This window comes from Pleuronectes platessa, chromosome 18, assembly GCF_947347685.1.
Source record: "Pleuronectes platessa chromosome 18, fPlePla1.1, whole genome shotgun sequence".
Taxonomy (NCBI): Eukaryota; Metazoa; Chordata; class Actinopteri; order Pleuronectiformes; family Pleuronectidae; genus Pleuronectes; species Pleuronectes platessa.
The window spans coordinates 7,159,367-7,178,192 of NC_070643.1; the positions used below are offsets into that span (position 1 = coordinate 7,159,367).

At 43.9% G+C, this 18,826-nt stretch overlaps 1 protein-coding gene across 7 annotated transcripts in view; it reads left to right on the forward strand.

Annotated features, from left to right (window-relative positions):
- The window catches only part of nrsn1l (neurensin 1-like), a 104,363-nt gene that overhangs the window by 51,183 nt on the left and 34,354 nt on the right, over positions 1 to 18,826 (forward strand). Inside the window, exon 5 of one of the 7 annotated variants that reach the window (XR_008342322.1) lies at positions 14,613 to 14,773. The exons of the other annotated variants lie outside the window; for them this stretch is intronic. The gene's annotated coding sequence lies outside the window, so the exon portion shown is untranslated. Of the gene's footprint in view, positions 1 to 14,612; positions 14,774 to 18,826 lie in introns of those variants that run through there. 7 annotated transcript variants of the gene reach the window in all.

Consider the following 18,826-nt stretch of genomic DNA (forward strand, 5'->3'; position numbering starts at 1 on the left):
TGTTATCTTACTTTCACAGCCAGACGACCGCCCCATTCTGAAAAATGCATATTCCGAGCAGATGAATACTGATGAGCATTACAGACGTACATGAACACACACAAGCACGTGTGTGGTGGTTCTCGTCCCGGTGCAATTGAAACTGCGCACAAAAACAAACCTGAAAGGGATGATGGGACTCAGTTCCCAACTGAGAGTCTTAAACTTGACTAATCTGATAAGTGCGGAGCTGGGACCAGCGCTGTATAAGCTGGCTGTTATTTGTTCACCTGAAATACAGGACATCAGCAGTATTTATATTTAAAGCCACGATTTCTGCACGCTTGACAGTCCCATTTCCCAAGTGATGCCAAACATGCTCGGATGCGGAGAAATGGAGTCGCACACACTCCATCCGAGTGATGCGACTCAGAGATGAAGTGTTGTTATTGCACCGACAACCACGAGGGATTTCTTTCCTCTGGGTTACAGGTGCGACGGTGATGTGGCTACGCAGAGGGCGCTGGCATCATCACGGTCCCTATAATCAAGATGTGATTGGCCTGTTGGGCAAAGGTCAGTTCTAAATACCGTAAAATTCCGGCATTTAAACCGCTACTTTTTTTCACACGGTTTGAGACTGCAGCTTTAACAACGATGCGGCTAATTGATGGATTTTCATAGTGTTGCAGGTATGGCCTGCCCCTTTAAGAAAGTTGTTGTGTGTGTGACGTAGTGCACCTGAGAACTGTGGGTAGGGCGCCACATGTTGTATGAGTACGAGTCATATCAGACTAATGAAATTACCGAACAGGTCACAGTGGACCAATGAAACTACGAAAAAGAAACTATTAAAGACACGAAGAAATGCATATGATGCGGCTTTCAAGTTAAAAGCGATCCGTCTGGCTGTCGAAGAAGGAAATAGAGCTGCTGCACGTACGCTCACCATCAATGAATCGATGCTGAGACGCTGGAGACGAAGAACTGACTCGTAGTTGTGGATGCTACCGGCATTTATTTAATTAAAAGTTTTAAAAAATCTTTCCTGTAACATCTTGCCGCGTTAATATCTCATGTTTCAACGGGGACACCTGCGGCTTATAGACAAGTGCAGCTTATTTATGTACAATTTATTTTTTCTTTTAAAAATTAGCAGGTGCGGCCTATATATAGGTGCGCTCTATAGTCCGGAAATTACGGTACACACACTCCAATGACTGAACATTACGAACACTGAATCAGAGTAAAATGTGTGTTTTCACTAAATATATCGTAATCATCGATCTGATGAATTCGAGATTCAAGCCACTGTAGCTTGCTGCTGTCACAGGCCTCTTACTGAAGGACCCTGCTCTGTAGAAAGAGGTCCTGGGAACATCCACGTAAGTCCGGCCACCAGGATTGTTCAGCCATTCAGGTCAGAGCTGTTTGCAAATCATCAGCTGCAGGCGGATTATACCCCGAGTTTGACAGCAGTTCACACCTTACGGTAATTACAGTGTCGTCGCTGTCCACTGACCTTAATGACTCACAACTGGCTAAACTCTGTTTGCAACATATAGAAAATGTGTGAATAACTGACAGGGGTTTAAATGCCAGTAAGGCCACCTGTTGATGAGCGCCGATAAATCAATCAGGTCTGGTATTAGTGTTTATATTTGTGCAGTAAAGGTCGTCATGACAGGAAGTCAACCTGGACTAAGCATGTTGAAATTGCGTCCGGTTGACTGACGTTTCTAGAGCCTTCTTAGGCCGGTTTGATGAGTGTCTAGCTCGGGTCGGTGCCAGGACTGGTCTGCAGTGAGTTTAATTCTCAACGCTGATTGGTTTTCACGATGTTACATCACAGGAATTTGAGTTCAATGATTTGAACTGGAGCAATGAAAAGAATTTGCGTCACCCAGCCACAATGAGCCGATGCGATAGTTGCAAAATTTGCATCCATTTGCCATTTTTGCTTTGACTTTGTGTGTAATCTCATTGCGTGGAAGATTTGCTTTGTGTTTGGTGTGAACGCCCCTTGAGATTCTGCTCTCTTGCAGTAGCAGGATTTGGATACAGTGCTCTTATAAACTCACTTCTGTCTTACTCAAATTGACTGACTCGTGTCTCATGTGACATCACTTGAGACTCTAGCGCCACTGAAGATTCTACACAACTTTTTTTTCTTAAGAACTCCCTGGTCCTGTGAAGAGACTGTGTGAGTGTGTGAATTTCCCCCTTTAAATACATCTGAAGGAGACACGTACAAACCCGGATGGAGAGAGAACAGCAGCACCGGCATCAGGGACATCATTCACAGTCAATTAACAAGCAGTTACGGTTCAAAAGAGCAGCAACACAATAAGGCCAAATTGTGCCCTAAGGCTAAACTGTAGGACATTTTGTAGCCGCAACAGCTTATCAATTGTTTTGAAATAATGCATTACATCAAGTAATAGGATTGGATTTACATTAAATTCCCCTCTGGGCAGGGACAGCCAAATCACTGGAATGCTGTTTGCTGATGACAGTTTTTCCCATATTCCTGTGTCTCTTTTTATTTTGTACAATATATTGACCTTTGTGATCAGAGTCAAGCCACAATCGGGGGGTAACATTTACGCCTCATTTCCCCATAGCTCTGTGTTCGCATTCAAGTCAGCTGAAGCGTATTCCGTCCTGTGACCTCCGTGACCTCTGATGTGGGGCGAAACTCCTCCTGGAAACTACCTCGAAGTACAAATTATTACTTTTGTGGTGGACTGTGCACTTTGGGTCACAGGCAATTTGCATAAAAACAAACTATCTGAGAGGCAATTTCACTCAATTCAGTTGTTTGACATTGTTGATAGTCAAACCGTGTAATAGTTTAGCAACATATGAACTAGTTATTAATGTTTAATAAATTAATTTCATTAAAATTCATATTCATTTATGTTCATAAATATGCTTTAATTTATATATGAATAGTATATTGATAATTATTTAACTATCTGCACCAATCTTAAAGTGTCCATGAGTCCAACATGTAAATGTGCCACACAGGCTAGTCTTCATCTGCAGTCCCTGTAAGAAGATGTTTGATATGCAAACTTAATTTCCCTCCATTATGCTGTTCATTGGACTTCCTGTAAGCTGAGGTTGTTTCCCTGTTTCATTCCTTTCCATGATGACACTGACACAGGTCCAATCCTTGCTATGGCCTTTCCCTCATGGCTGCAGAGGCCTCTCTGTCTAGCTGTAACATATACATGTATTTCTGTGCACTTAACACTACTGTACAGTGATGAGACGAGAGGAACGTAAAAGGAGTTTTTATGCAGTAAACCCGGGTGAAATGTAAATATGATATTGTAAAATATTCAATACTTCAAGGCTGAAGTGTCTCTTTGAGCTGGGTAGTATTTTACGAGTGGTACGATACAGTATGCACGGACTGATTTATAAGCACAGAGCGATCCTACGTATCTAGAGCTGCTGTGTTTGGCCAGGCGACGCTCAGTCACTTGGACTCACCTCATATTCCCGAGCCCTCATGTTGATCCTGGCTAACTGGGCCAGTGCCCATGGACCTCTAAGCCAATCGATCGTCCACAGAGAGAGCACTGAGTACACGGGCGGCGTGGAGACCTCCTGCTGGGGAACTCCAAAGAAGCAATTAGAGGGTCTGTGCAAGTTACGCCTTAACAGAGCTCCCTTATTATCTACCCATTTTTTCCCCATTGTATTCAAGTGAGATATAAATACACGCCGGCCCTCAGTCTGAGTTTAGAGGCTTTTTTTCTTTTCTTTTTTCTGTTCATTGTGTGGTGACTGTTGCTGGTTGTTGTGCTCCCTAACAAGTTCCAGATAGACCCATGTCCTCACACACACTCACTCCTCTGGGTCACTTGATTTCCCCAGGAAGTACCCAGCAGGCACTCTGCTCTGGGACAAGATGGGACCAGATGAGATGTTATATACAAAATGAGATATAATCTGGATATGATGAGGTGGTGAAATTCTTGCAACATGGTTCTGATACAGTTTCAAGCACAACTGAGTCAGCTGAGGTTATTCTGAAAAGAGGCAAATTCATGGAGGATCTGGTTACTGTCACATCACTCACTCAATCCAAGAGCCGGGATCTCTCTCTCTCTCTCTCTCTCTCTCTCTCTCTCTCTCTCTCTCTCTCTCTCTCCATCAATGGTTATATATGTATCACAGATTCAGATAGTACATGACTCACCACTCCTCCACCGTCCTCTGGTGTTCATCTCTTTTGATCCTAAGCTGGTAAGTGAAAAATAATTCTTTAAAGCAATAGTGACACCGGAAAAAGCAATTTTTTTTAATGAACACACACCACTAGACACAGAAAGACAACACAAGCAGGCACACACACACTCTAGGGTGTGACCCTCCCATTCGCCTAGCATGTTGAATAACCTGTGTTGCATAACTGTGGTCAGATTTAAAAAGAGGCACATCATCCCCCGAAAGTCACACACATACTTGTTTTAATGCTGTATCTGGGTCACAGAGTGGAAAAGAAGAAATAATAACACAGAAGTCATTTCAGATGACATAGCTGAGATCAATAGCCCCCACTGTCTGAGCATGAACGCTTCATTTCACTGTGGCCTTCCCATGAAAAGGGCTGATTGTAGCCGGGATTGACAGTTTTATGGCATCGTGACGGTGATGACGATGTGTCATCCTACACACACACACGCACACACTGTAGCCTACATTAAGGCATTGTCATCAAATTGCACTAAGGAGAATGGACGATGTGAACAACATGTTAAATAAGACACGGACACGCCTCAAACAGACACACATGCTGAGGCATTGAAAATACATTTGCACTGAGATGAAAAAGGACTGATGTGAAGTTCACCACAGGGTTTGTGATATAATACGTCTTGACAGGTCCAATGAAGAAAGGTGCATCCAGCTGTAGCACCCCTGCAAAGACAAGACGGCAAAGTTATTAAAAGGCAAACTATTTAGGAAGCGTAATTATTTGCTTTCATGCAAAATGAACCAATTCTGCCTGCAAACAAATTTGAAGCTACTGGCTGCAGGCATTTGTCCTAGCTTAGCAAATAGCCATTAAATGAGATGGCAAATACTGCTTAACCTGGTTAGCATTAAAATCATGGTGTTTACAGTAATGACAGGCAGATTTTGTTACTTTTGGACAGAGTGAGGCTAATTCATCCAGCTACTTAGACTAATTTATGCTGGTCACAGTCTTACCCAACTGAATACGAAAATAAACACAAGCATCAATTCTGTTCACAAAGACCGAGTAGTGTTGTTTTTAGTGGTTTGACTATACAGATGTGTCCACTGTTGTGATTGTGTGTGTGTTCGTGTGTGTATGTGTGTCTGTGTGTGTGTGTGAAAGAGAGAGAGATAGAGGGGCTGAGCAAATCAATGGGCTGTGTGCAGCTCTACTATGAAATTAGTTCCCATCTCATTTGAAATAGTATAAAAAATAGAACATCAATATGTGTCGGCCTATGTTGATATCATGTCAGTGGCAACAAACAAGTCGATATATTGGAAACACTCCGAAACAATAATAATACGCTCAGTTCATTATGGAACTGTTGAGTCAGATGATGTCAGTAATATCACACAGTTAGAGAATGATCATACCCAAATGGGCTTTGAGTGACGGGATCTTAAATGACGGCTCAGTACGTCCACACCCCTGTACGTAGAGCTGTCCAATTGTGATCGGATCAGCCAAGATGGATGCTAATCTGAACAGGATCTGATTCTCAGCAGTGAACTGAAGGTTGAACTATTGTTTTCAACATGCAATAACAGATTGTTGGCCACCTGAAAAGAAAACCTGAAACCGAGCACTGACATGTTGTTATGGCGGACCCTAACCCTAACCCATTTGTCTATTTATATAAAGGCATCCTTCTGGTCATCTGAACATTGTCTGCATCAAAGAAATAAGTAGAAGTAAAGATCTAGGCTGTGTCCGAAATCCCCCACTCACTCACTTTCCCTATTTCACTATATGGTGACTTCTATAAAGAACTACATCGTGAGCTCATCAGTCAAAGAAAAAATAAGCTTTCAGACACTACTATGTATTTTCTCTGCCCCTGTAATGACATCAAGGCTGCAGGACTATGACGTACAACAAAAATTGTTGAAAATCCAGTAGTTTACTCTTAGTATTAATACTTTAATGTAAAAAAACATGTTGAATGAACATCTTTAAATGTAGAAATTAAATAGTTTACTGCAGTTTGTGCTGTGATGCGCTGCACTGCTCATATTTACATTTCTACCACAGTTCGAGCTGGTCCTGCTGCCCTCTCTCCCCTCGTCTCTCCGCCCTGAGCACAATGCATGATGGTATGTGTTGCTCAGTTGTAAAAGTTTTCATGCTGCATTTTGAGAAACAATGAGTGCACTATAGAGACTTAACAAAAAATTCAGAAATCACTACAGAATGGAAAAATCACTATATAGTGCACTACAGTAAATAGTTATTTCGGTCACAGCCCAAGACGAAATAGATTTTCTGGCCACTAGTTGGCAGTATTTAAAGAAGTAAATCACAAACTGTTGGACAATGTTAAAGATGGACAATGTGTCTCCACGTCCTCCTGAAATGCATACATACATCCAATACATGAGTTTGATAAGAACTTCCTAAAATGACAGAAATTATCTTCAAGAAAAATGTGTCTGACGTGTACTTTGACTTTTTAGTTTTATCCATGTCCAATCCACCAACGTGGAGCAGGCTGGGCAGTTTTGATGATCTTAAATTGATGTTATCTTGCAGTTTTCTCCCTTCAAACAAGCATCAAATCTGATTTGCTTCATTCCTTCTGGGTTGACACGTGTCAGTGGGGTTCTGTTTTCATCCGTGATGCTTAATTCGATTGTCCTGCCAGGGTCTGCGCACATTATGAGGACGAACAGTTAGGATTGGAGCCAAGGAACAAGTGATTCGATTTCAGTAGTAGTTGCCACTGTTTCGCAAATATAACATTTGCAGCCATGAACATCAAGCAAACAGAGATAGATATTTGTAACTCAACAAGATCAGGTTTTGCCGAGAACTTATATGGCAAGGAAAAGGAGTCCTGATGTTTTTGAGTTTAAAAAAACTTGTTGGATGGCAGGGACCCCTTTTCCCCCTTTTCATGTTAGGAAACCTGTGGCAGTCCTCATACCCCGTGTCTTCACCTCTCATCTAATGCCGCTATGCAAGTCAGCAGACACACACGTATACACACACGCACGCACACAAACATTCCTGCTTTGATACAAATCCCTATGGTGAGCTTCTATCATCTCTAGCAATAACGAGCTGTCATTGGTCCTCAGTGATCTATCTGTCTGGATGTGTCAGCGAGCAGGCAGCCTGACTGAACGTCGGGCTAAAGCAGTTCCCCACTTCCAAGGCCTGTCAGTCAGCGCTGGGGGCACCTGAGACAGCCCCGTGTCGGTGAGGGATCATTTCTGAAGGCTGACACCGGATCAGAGACAGGAAAAAACCAGCCACGTCGACGTTTGACCCCACCCCCGCATACAGGGGGGGGGGGGGAGAGAAGAAGTCGCGGCAGACTGACAGTTAAATGCCAAATAGGTTGTCTCGGGAGGATTTTTATATCTGACCAGCTCCTGTTCTCAAGATAAGAGCGAGTTATTAAAGTTTAATGTAGATATATAAACATGTGCATTTACATGTTGAAATGAGCTTAAACTAAGTCAGCGGGCACCTTGGATATTCGGAATCTGAATGTCACCGTGATACAAGATAAACCTAAATAACCCCCCCGCAGATACCACCAAGATGCAGTCATCAAAACAGCCCTCCATAATGTATTCCCTCCACATTGCATGAGATATATTATCTAGCCTTTCCTTATTGTGTCGGTGATAAATGCAGCACACATTAACTCCGCCAAATGTGTTTCTACCATTTCCACAATAAAGGGGGCCTTACTTTCCGCTGACCTTCAGCGGGCTGCAAAGCCAGCACAAAATATGCATTTAGAAGAAGCAGCGGCAGTGGATGTGAGGGTTGCAGGAGATTGCTTTCTTTTGTACGGCGTCATGCAGGAACATGCATCACTGTCCGCCTCCAACAAGCAGCCGGTAATATGCAGAAATATTAAGTAGGATCAGCAAATAAATATATGGAGTGGAGCTGCCGCTGTGACAGATGTTGGCTATTTGCATGGAGCTCCTCTGTCATGTCATTAACCAACTCTCTCAGCCAAGCAGGCGCAGTGAGTGAACTGGCTGCTCGGAGCGGCCGAGTGTCGAGCTGAGGCGCTTTGTGTGCGATCGAGGAGCTTTCGGCCAAATCAGACCTGGGGAGCATCTACAGCCTCTGCAGCCAGGTGCTCGCTCATGCCTGAGTGAACCACAATGAGTGTGTGTGTGTTCTGTGTGTTTGGGGGGGGGGGGGGGTAGTGTATGTGTGTACAGATATATTGGAGATTTTGGCCCCTTTTTGAGAGCGGTTTTACGATTAAGAATTGATTTTAGGCTTAAGTTAGAGTCAGGGTAAGGAGCGGCTAGGCATTTAGTTGTGATGGCTAAGAATAGGGGCAAAATGGGAATTGTTGTAGCAATCAATATTAAGCCAAACCTGTGTGTGTGTTTGTTGTTATCCCCACTTTAGGACCTACTAATGGAATGGACTGTTTCAGGGTTAAAACTTGGTTTAAGGGTTAGGATTAGGATTAGGTCTGGGTTTGGGTAAGGGTTAGGCATTTATTTTGAATGGTTAAGATTAGGGTAGAGGGAGAGAGAATACAAATATGCCATGACCAGTGTACAAACTGGTGTATGTGTGTGTGCTTTATGCTGCTGCTGTAAGTACAACTGAGGAGTAAGTTTCAACCTCTCAACCTGCTGTAAAAAAACAACCCTTTAACATTTAAGTGGTGTGTGTGTTTTTGTGTTAAAATGTACATGAACACACATGTGGGCACGCACACGGTGCGTTCATGCGCCATGTGGTCGGTGGTTTCTTTATTTCTTAGAAGGCAGCAGTACTGTGTGTTAAAGATTGATTTAGCCGGCGAAGCAGAGAATGTGTATTCATGCCGCTCTCCGTGTGTTCTCCGGTCAAGGCCACTGAGTTTCATCCAGCTGAAAACCCACACCCTACTGTATGGCTTCAGGGACAGTACATCTGACCTCCACCTAGCCGAACATAAATGAGTAAAGAGAAAAAACACAGAACAATCCCCTTTATTAACCCCCCCAGGAGCGTGTGGAGCTCTTACAATCAGCCCCGGCATTGTTCATGCCGCGCGGCGCATATCGAGCACGTCGCCGACGCGCCTCCCAGTCTGCTCTAATGGCGTGGGTCATCAAGCACTGCTCAAGATGGAAAAAAAGAGAAACAAGTATTGATTGGAAAATGTCTTGTTCTGTTATTTTCAAAAAGCTTTCATCTGTATTTTTTTCCCCTCTCAACTCGGTGTAGAGCCTCGGGTCATGGTTGGGGATTTTATAGAACGTTGTGTGATCAGTGTTCTTTTCTTTCTACATGAGTCTGTATGGGCGTACGTGTGTGTGCTCATGCATGTATCAAATCTTGTCAGCCACGGAATACGCACGGGGAGGCAGGAGAGTCGTATATCTGACGAAGTGCAGCCAATAAAGTATAATTCATGACTGTTACAGTGCCCATGGATAGTAGTCATTACTCTTGTGTTGGTGTGCGTGTAGTATATCACCCCTCAAAACAACAGCCCTCATCACTATATTGATTGCCTGACACCTCCTGAAACATGTTTTTTTTTCCTTGAGAGAGCAACAGAGTGCAAGATGGAGAGACGAGGGGGATCGAGAGAGCATGATGTTGACGGGGAGGTGGAAACACAACTGTCTGTCTCAATGCTGCCGCAGCCGGGTTGTTGACTAGGGGTGTGTAGGTGGTCTCATGCCACCAGTACATGCACTTCCCCGTGTTGGGGGCTGATTCCAGGCCAGTTAGCATCGATTCAGAGATACAGAACGTACTGTCCAATCCCTCAGTTTGTTCTCTTTATTTTTCCCTCAAACAATACCCGGCATTGTGTTCTGATCAGTCAGCGAGGATTTGTCGTGCCGGCCACACTCGCTTCTCTGTGGACACGCTGCTAATGTGTTGTGTGTGAAAGAACATTCTCATGTGATCATCATCCATCTCTCTGTCCGTCCAAGTTGAAGCTGTCCCCCTCTGCGCAGGCTTCCCTGAAGGAAAGCTGCGCTGTCTCTAGTGTTTTCTGTCAAGACTCCCCGTCAGTGTTGGGTCTCCTTCGGTGTTTCCTCGTCATGTCGAATCACCGTGTTTGATCGATGTCTGTGAGCCGGTGGTGGCAAGCACCAGCCTCTTGCTAGAGGTCTGTTTGACATAAAAAAAGTTCAGCCGGAGCCACAGTCGGTGCAACATGTTCAGCTTAGAGAAACTAATAGGATTCATGTTGAAGGGTCACTTCATTCCCCACCATAAAAAAACTGCTTCTGAAAAGATAAAGGCAGATCTTTGGAAATCTCCTGGATCAGGGAAATCTCATAACTTGATTAATTTCAATACGATTCATTCAAACTCAATTCACGAGTTTATGACAAGGGGCAGCCATGTGTTTGGTTCACAGTTACACTTACTGGCAGTTAGGTTTAGTGGTCTTGATGTTAATGACTGATGAAAAGATTTAATAAGTAAGTATATAAGGAGTCTTGTATTTATTGCTTACATTTTTTTACTGAAAAAACTTTGTGACATTTGGCTGTGTGAGTATAATGACACAAATTTGTATTTTTAACCATTAAGGCTACCATATTTCCTAATTGATTTCCCAAAAATAATGCATGCGGACGTGGTGCTATATTTGCACATTTTCACAGAAGCACCATTTCGGGCACATCTTTCCAGTATAGGCATATCACGTTGTTTTCAGTATCCAAATATTTGCTGGGTGTCATTCCACGTTTAGTCTCTGATCGACACTGGATTTTCGATTTTTCTCTCATTCTGTCTTTCTTCATTTAATCATCCCCCTCATGGACTCTGTTCATGGACTCGACGGAAGATCAGATTTATACGCAGCAGCTGATTTACGGCGGTGTTAAAGATGGGTGCTTTCCATTTGATGAGCATAGTTTAATCTAAATCAAGATATGGGTCCCTGGAGGCCGGTGCTGTAATCATGTCAAACTGGCGATACCCTTCACTGTCATTCTCTTTGCATTCCGCTTGATCATCATCTGCATCTGCAATTATTGCGCAGATTTAGACGTTATCGGGCTCTTAGGTAATGAGGAGGACAATTGGATTAGATGGAACATTATAGGGTTATGTTGTTGATCCCAATGAGTTTGCATCACGCTGCTCATCTGGCTGTCGGAAGCGTGACATCTGGCTTCTGGGGCCTAGTGTGTGGTTGAAGGTTAAACTGTGGATCACTGAGTGCATAAACCCAAGAAACATTTTTTGAATCAGAAGAAAATACAGTGTGGATGTTTCTGTGAAGACAATTACTCACACAATAAATGAGTTTTAATGTGAGAGGACAAACACACGCGTCCTCGAAGATATTATAAAGTCTCCGTATATTACTTAATCAAGCAGTCATGTTAATTGCGTAATAGGCTTGTATATTTCCGTGCTGTCTCATCTCATTTACATATTTACGCCTGTGTTAATGAGAAAGGCAGGATTAAAGCGGGGGAGGAGGGGTACGTAAGTGGCTCCTCCCTCAATATCACTGATTTATTTATGCTCATTAAGCTGCGTCGCACGGATCTACGTTCCCATCTGTCATAAGGAAAGGATTTTTTTTATTAAGTTTCATGGACACATCACAGCACCAGCACAAATAAAATAAGTGGCTTTGGTGCGCACTTTGAATAAATGATCAAGACAGATGGCAGATCCTGTTGTGATAACATTTTAATACGGCAAAATGGGAGGATGAATGAGCGAGTTCTTGGAAACGAGAAGTGGACGGAGAGAGGACTCCTTTATCAGGACGTCCTTGCCGCGGGGACACTGGTAGAAACGAGCCCGTTCCCTCCGGGCTGCAGCAGCGATGCAGAATAATGAAAATAAGTGTGTCCATTAGACCAGTTAATCTTATTTGGCCTGTTACATGGGTCTATGTTTTCATCCCAGACTAAAGGTCCCTTGTTCTCTGCTCTTTTTTATACGCACATACTGTAGAGGGTCACACACATACACACACACACATGCACAAAGAGACACACACACACACAATCCCGGCCTTCATGCAGACACAGTGATTTAGCAGTCGCACACAGGCTGTGGCTTCACTCCTCTGTTCTCTCGCCTCACCACTCCTCCCTTATCCTCCCCTTCCTTTTCACAAAACAACACAGGCCTCTTCTGAGCCCCGAGGAGAAAGAGCAAAATTTACAAGAGGAACACAGGAGATCAGTGGTTCTCTTGTGCGCTGCTGAACAGCACCCCTTTGACTGGGAACCAGAGGTCAGGGCATGGCTCCCTCAGCCTGCTGGGATCTTTGGTGGCTGTGTGCGCGCGATTGTGTATCTGTGCGTAAGTGTTTGTGCTTGCCTGCGTTTGTGTTCCTTGATAGTGTGTGTGTTGGCATTTATTTGTGTGGTAGCCTGCGGGCGCATGACACCCTGCCTGCTAATGTTACGGGAGAGTCACAAACTGTTTTTGTGGCGAGCAGAAAGTCACATGACGGCGCAGCATGTGTGAAATCTTTTTATACACACAGTCAACTATAGTGTTTGGCTTGTGCTGGTGTGTGATGTGCGTGCACGGCATGGGAGGCGATCGCTTTCCTTCTATGTTGAGTGACATTGAGAGATACTCTCACGACACAGTTTCAATTCATTCCCCACCAGTTCATAAGTAGCTTATCCTCTTTAACACCAGTAAATAGTAGCAACACTCTGAGTTTAATAAGATTAGACGTATAATTTTTAACCAAAGTGCCCCCTGAAGACGAAGGGTATTTTCTGTCTTTAGATATTATTTTTATCATCCCGCGCAATTATTCTCTCATCAAGGATGAGCTCTTTTTTGGAGAACATTTGCTCCCTGGAGTGATAGACTGTGTAATGATGGGGACATGCAATCTAAGACTTCCAGTTCAAGATTGAAAAAAACAGGCCCAGTCCTCTGTCTGGTGACTTTAGCTGGAGGATGGAAGAAAAACACAGACAGTGGAGTGTAAGGTGGTCTCACACTTATGGACCCCACAGTAGATACAGTATTTCTGTCATGGCTGGGAGCAGGGACGACATGTGTACATAAACACAGGTAGGCTGTTGCATTGCAGGGACTTTAAGGCCTCGATTTTAATTTGTTGCAGACGTGCACGTGAACAGCTGCTGACACGACTTGCACATGGGTGTTGTTTTATTTTTTTCTACTGGGCTTGGTTCAGCTGGGTCTCGTGTGGAGTTTGCATATTTCTCCCTGTGTCTGTGTGGGTTTTCTCCAGGTACAGTGGTTGAGTTAATTGTTTTCTTCTGTATATTTGTTTCCAGAGGGGCTGTATTTAAGAACGCACATGTCAGGGTTAGTTCGTTTCGGATGATCTCCGGAGTTTCTCTTCTCAGTCCTCGAGTAAAAACATCTTTAACACAGGATGGACGCAAAACTGTAACCAAATAATCAAAGAAAGAGGTGTCATACACATAGAAGACGCCAAAGAAAATGTCAACATAGAAAGACAATGTGATTTGACTGCTTCTGGCGGTAAGGTCTGACAGCTGTGTTGATCAGAATCAGAATCAGAATTCTTTTTATTGCCATGTATATTTACACATACAGGAAATTGCCTTGGTGTGGTTGGTGCACTGTACAAACAACAATATAAAAACAACAATCGAACAACAATATATACAGTAAGAGAGTTATGGGCACGTGCGGTTCTAAGGTGCAGAGATTGGTGATCCCCGCACATAATTTATAATATAGAGTTATAAATTATGTGCGGGGGGGGGAGTCAGTGTGATGCAGGGGGCTTGTTGGTGAGCCCCACTGCCATAGGGAAAAAACGGTTCAGGTGACGCCAGGTTTTAGTCCTGATGGCCCGGAACCTTTTTCCGGATGGGACTCTCTGGAATATGGGGGTGACTGGGATGGGAAGGATCAGCAATGATCTTGCCTGCTCTCTTACTGGTCCTGGAGTGGAACAGGTCTATGCCAACATAATTATGTGATTTACGCAGCCGAACTTATCTGTTTTGTCTTGTCTCCTGCATGTTCGACCCAAACGCCACCTCTTGACTTAATGCTCCAGGGATTTTCCAGATTTCCTGACTTTCCAGCTTACCCATAGGCCCTATGATGCACAGGCAACCTGTCCATGGTGTACCCCACCTCCATGCCCGGCTAGAGGAGGAGGAATGATGTAGTAAACCACTCTACAGCTACGACCATAGAACATAAAATAGAAGATGTAGGACATAGAAAGCCGGACAAGGCCTATATATATTAAAGTCTGTATGGGCTGTATAAAGATTTGATCACCTCTTTGAATATATTCGATTTGTTGTGGGCTTGAAAATCAATAATAGAACGCGGCTACACCACACAGACCATAATCAAAATTGACCACTATACATCGGAGGGTATTTCATTCAAACACTGGCGTTACACAGAAGTCCTTCCACAACAGGAATGTTGATAGAGATGGACTGTTTCTAAAAGCATCAACACAGAGTGGAGGAGCAACATCAAAACACCATTTGGAGCCGGAGAAAGGAGAAAGGACCGAGAGCAGCTGGGACAAACTCCATAACGGCTGAGTGGAGGAACAGATGGATGGAGCGGTGGAGCTACAGGACAGGGAAGTGTTTCATCTCCAGTCTGTGCTCCAAAAGGTGCAAGTGAGTAATGGGTGCGAGCTGCCTTCCAACATCCCCATCATCACCGTAGTCAACACCTGCACTTGAGATTGCAGAGCACACACACACACACACACACACACTCATGACTGCACGCAACACACACTCGCACACAGCCTGAAAGCAACAAGGCAGCAAGTGGTAAAGGCAAGAGCCTGCGGGGTCAGAAGTCATCAGCTAAAGGGACAGAAATCATGTCAACGTGCACTTATCCCATTCTGCGCCCCTCACATCACATATCTCAAACAGATGTGCGGCCCCCGTTTTTATTACTGTAGATGCACCTCAAAAAAAGGATCCAGGAGACTCTCATTGATATATGCCCGGTGGCGAGGTGAGAGTCCCCGTCCCTCCTCGGTTCAGTCCTCCCCTCCGTCCAGGCTGCATGAGTGCTAACAGCAGAGCAGTGATGGATGACGCAAGGCTCATTAGGATAAGACAACAAAATCAATAGAGCGTGCGTGGAGGTGTCAGTGCCTCAGACACGGCTGTAAAAACCACACTGATAGTCTATTTGCCGGCAGTGGAGTGTATCTGAGTTTCTGCGTTTGTGGGTGTGTGTGTGTGTGCGCGTGCGTTCAAGTGTGTGTGACTGTGGACGGGGAGCAGTTACGGGGTGAGTGATTGATGCTGATGGATATGGATAATGGATAAACTCAAATATAAGGGCTCTCAATGGGTGGTTTGTGTGTGTGAACGTTTGTGTGTGTGCGATGAAAAAGGAAGAACGAGTCACATCCTGAGAGAAAAAGCGAATCCAAATAAATTCCCCCTTTTTTGCTCTTTTTTTTCAAACCGTGATATTAAAAAAGTTGGTGAAGTCATTGTTCCTCTCCTGGATGAAGATACGGTTCCATTAACTGCCCATTGTCTGGGACCTACATCAGCTCCTGTCTGTGACAGAAAGTGTGCGCTCCCCTGTCCGGGCGCTTTCTGTTCTGCTCCAGTGCATATTACCCTATAGCACATACTGTACACTGCAAAAAATAGCAGACTGTTTATTCTCTATTTTCCTTAAGAAAATTAGATGATGAGATGATAACAGATTGTGCCTCATTTCAAGATGAGTGACACATATTTGAAATTGTATTGGAAATGCAACATGTTCTTCACTCATGGGGGAGTTGTTCTTATGAATCACGTTTTTTTGCTTAACCTTAACGTGTTTAGTTTCTATGTAGTTTTGCAGCTATTGATTGTATATGACGCCTTATCAGGCCATTAAAGCTAGGTGCGTGTAGGCAGACAGGCAGGCTGGTGACAGACAGGTACGCCAGCCAATCATTTTATTCAGTTCGAAGGACATGATTGGTCATGTTTATTCCAGTCATGCGAGGCAACAGACACCGTTTCTTTTTCTTTTCAGACGACTTTATTTATTGATGGCTATTGGGACGTGAAGCGAATTTAAACAAATCGTTTTTTTTTTAGAGTGTCTCAGATACAACTCAGCAACCAAGATAGCAAATAATGAAATTAATCTACAGATGAGACACAATTAAACACATATTAAGATAAATGTTTCCACTAATAAATAAATAAAAGGGGGTTAGGATTAGTAACACAAGAAACTGTTCTACCCTTTTTTCTTTGTTTCTCAGTAATTGGTGCCAAATTGTAAAGTTCTATTAAGACGCTCTGTTATTTCAAAATGTATTATCCTTTTTACTAACAAAAAAGTTATTTGTACTCAATATGTGGGGGAAAAACTGCGTTTTGAGAAACAACATTTTTTGCAGAGGGGTAGCTGTGACAGTGGCCTCTTATCGTCAGGAGGTTGGAATTTATGGTCGCTCACGCTGCCACTGAGATGTGCTAATGCTTATCTGTTGTTCTTGCAGTCACAGTGCTGCCCAAGCGTGTGCAGGTCTGTACACACACACATTTACACACCTACACACACACACACATACACACACACACACACACACACACGTACACACACACAGAGCGAGGTTGTGGGGTTAGATAGTTGTTGACAGTTTGCTGTTTGTGGTCTCAAACGTAGCAGATGTCTTCCTGTGTGTGGCTCTGCAGTTTTCTGTTGAGGCAGAGCCTTAATGATTTCCCTGTTTGACAAGAAGCGCGGCCGACAGCCGACTGGGGACGGTTACTCCGTTTCATTCCAAGGGAAATATTGAGGGTTAATGTCGGCCGCTCTCTCCTCCACTACACTATTCCCATCCAAATTATGGACTTGAATGACTTTTTTCAGTAGTAATGGAATTCCCAAGTAGAGTTCATTCAACGGATCTCCCCTCCAACAGTCCAGTAATTGAACTGAAATCAAACCTAATTGGATTGCTAAAGGAATGCCTCTGAACAGTGTGTCTTTTCCTGGGAATGAGGCGTACAGAACAGAACATTGTGTGCGTGTGTGTGTGTGTGTGTGTGTTTGTGTGTGTGTGTGTGTGTGTACGTGTGTGTGCATGTTGAGAGATGGAGATGAGGCGACGCGTAGCGATTAATTAGATTGGACTAATCATTTCACTATGGGAGCTCAGATTTGGTGGTTTGCCGTGGCCGACGCTTCCCAGCGTGGCGGTAACATGTTGGCAGTCGGCAGAAGCCAGAGCTCACTGCACCCTGCCGTCACCTCACACAGACAAATGAACTGAACATCCTGTACGACACACAGGGTGTTCAGCTGCCTGTTTACAGAGAGCTGTACCAAAACACAAGCTGCTCCTGGGACTGTAATTTACTGCTCTGTACTGTACTCCCACAAGTCTGCTCTGCTGTACTCTACTCTACTCTACTGTGCTATACTCTACTGTACTGTACTCTGCTCTACTGTACTCTGGTCTACTCTACTCTGCTCTAATATACTGTACTTTACTCTGCTTGACTCTACTCTACACTACTGTACTCTGCTCTGCTCTACTGTACTCTGCTCTACTCTACTGTTCTCTACTCTACTGTACTCTGGTCTACTCTACTGTACTCTACTCTGCTCTACTATACTGTACTTTACTCTGCTTGACTCTACACTACTGTACTCTGCTCTGCTCTACTGTGCTATACTCTACTGTACTCTGCTCTACTCTACTGTACTCTACTCTACTGTACTCTGGTCTACTCTACTGTACTCTACTCTGCTCTACTATACTGTACTTTACTCTGCTTGACTCTACTCTACTGTGCTATAATCTGCTTTACTCTACTCTACTGTACTGTGTTCTGTTCTGCTCTACTCTACTCTACAGTACTCAGCTCTACTCTGCTCTGCTCTACTGTACTCCACTCCACTGTACTCTACTGTCCTATGCTCTACACTACTGTGCTCTGCTCTACTGTACTCTGCTCCACACTACCGGACTCTGCTCTGCTCTACTGTACTCTGCTCTACTTTAGTTGACTCTTCTCTACTTTACTCTACTCTACTCTACTCGGCCTGACTTAACTCTACTGGTCTCTACTCTGCTCTACTCTACTTAAGTCTATGCTTCTATACTTGACTACGCTCTGCTCTACTCTACTTTACTTGACTAAACTTGAATCTACTCTGCTCTGCCCTGCTCTACTTTAATCGACTCTACATTACTCGACTATGCTCAACTCTTCTCAACACTTCTCGACTCTACTGGAAGATAAAGGCCACTGTTTCATTCTCCTCCTTGCTCTCATAGATTGGAAGTGAACGTGAGGTCTAGGTTCATCACTGATACATTCACATATGTGTGACCAGGCCCTTGATCTACTCTCATAGAGTTCACTGTACTATAATCTACTCCATTCTTCTTTGCTTGACTCCTCTTTACTCAGCTCTAACCTTCCCTGCCTTACTGTCAAGTACGTTACAGCTCTTTTCTGTTCTCAACCCTTCTCCATTGCACTTCAACGTCCTCTTCCTCTCCTTCACCCAGTTCTACTGTTTATTCGATTGTGCTTGTTTTTTCCTTGTTCCGCTCAGTTTTCTGTGGTCTGGCCGTTGGTTTTGATCACGGCCATAATGAGAGACAAAAGACTTGATGCTCTGATGCCG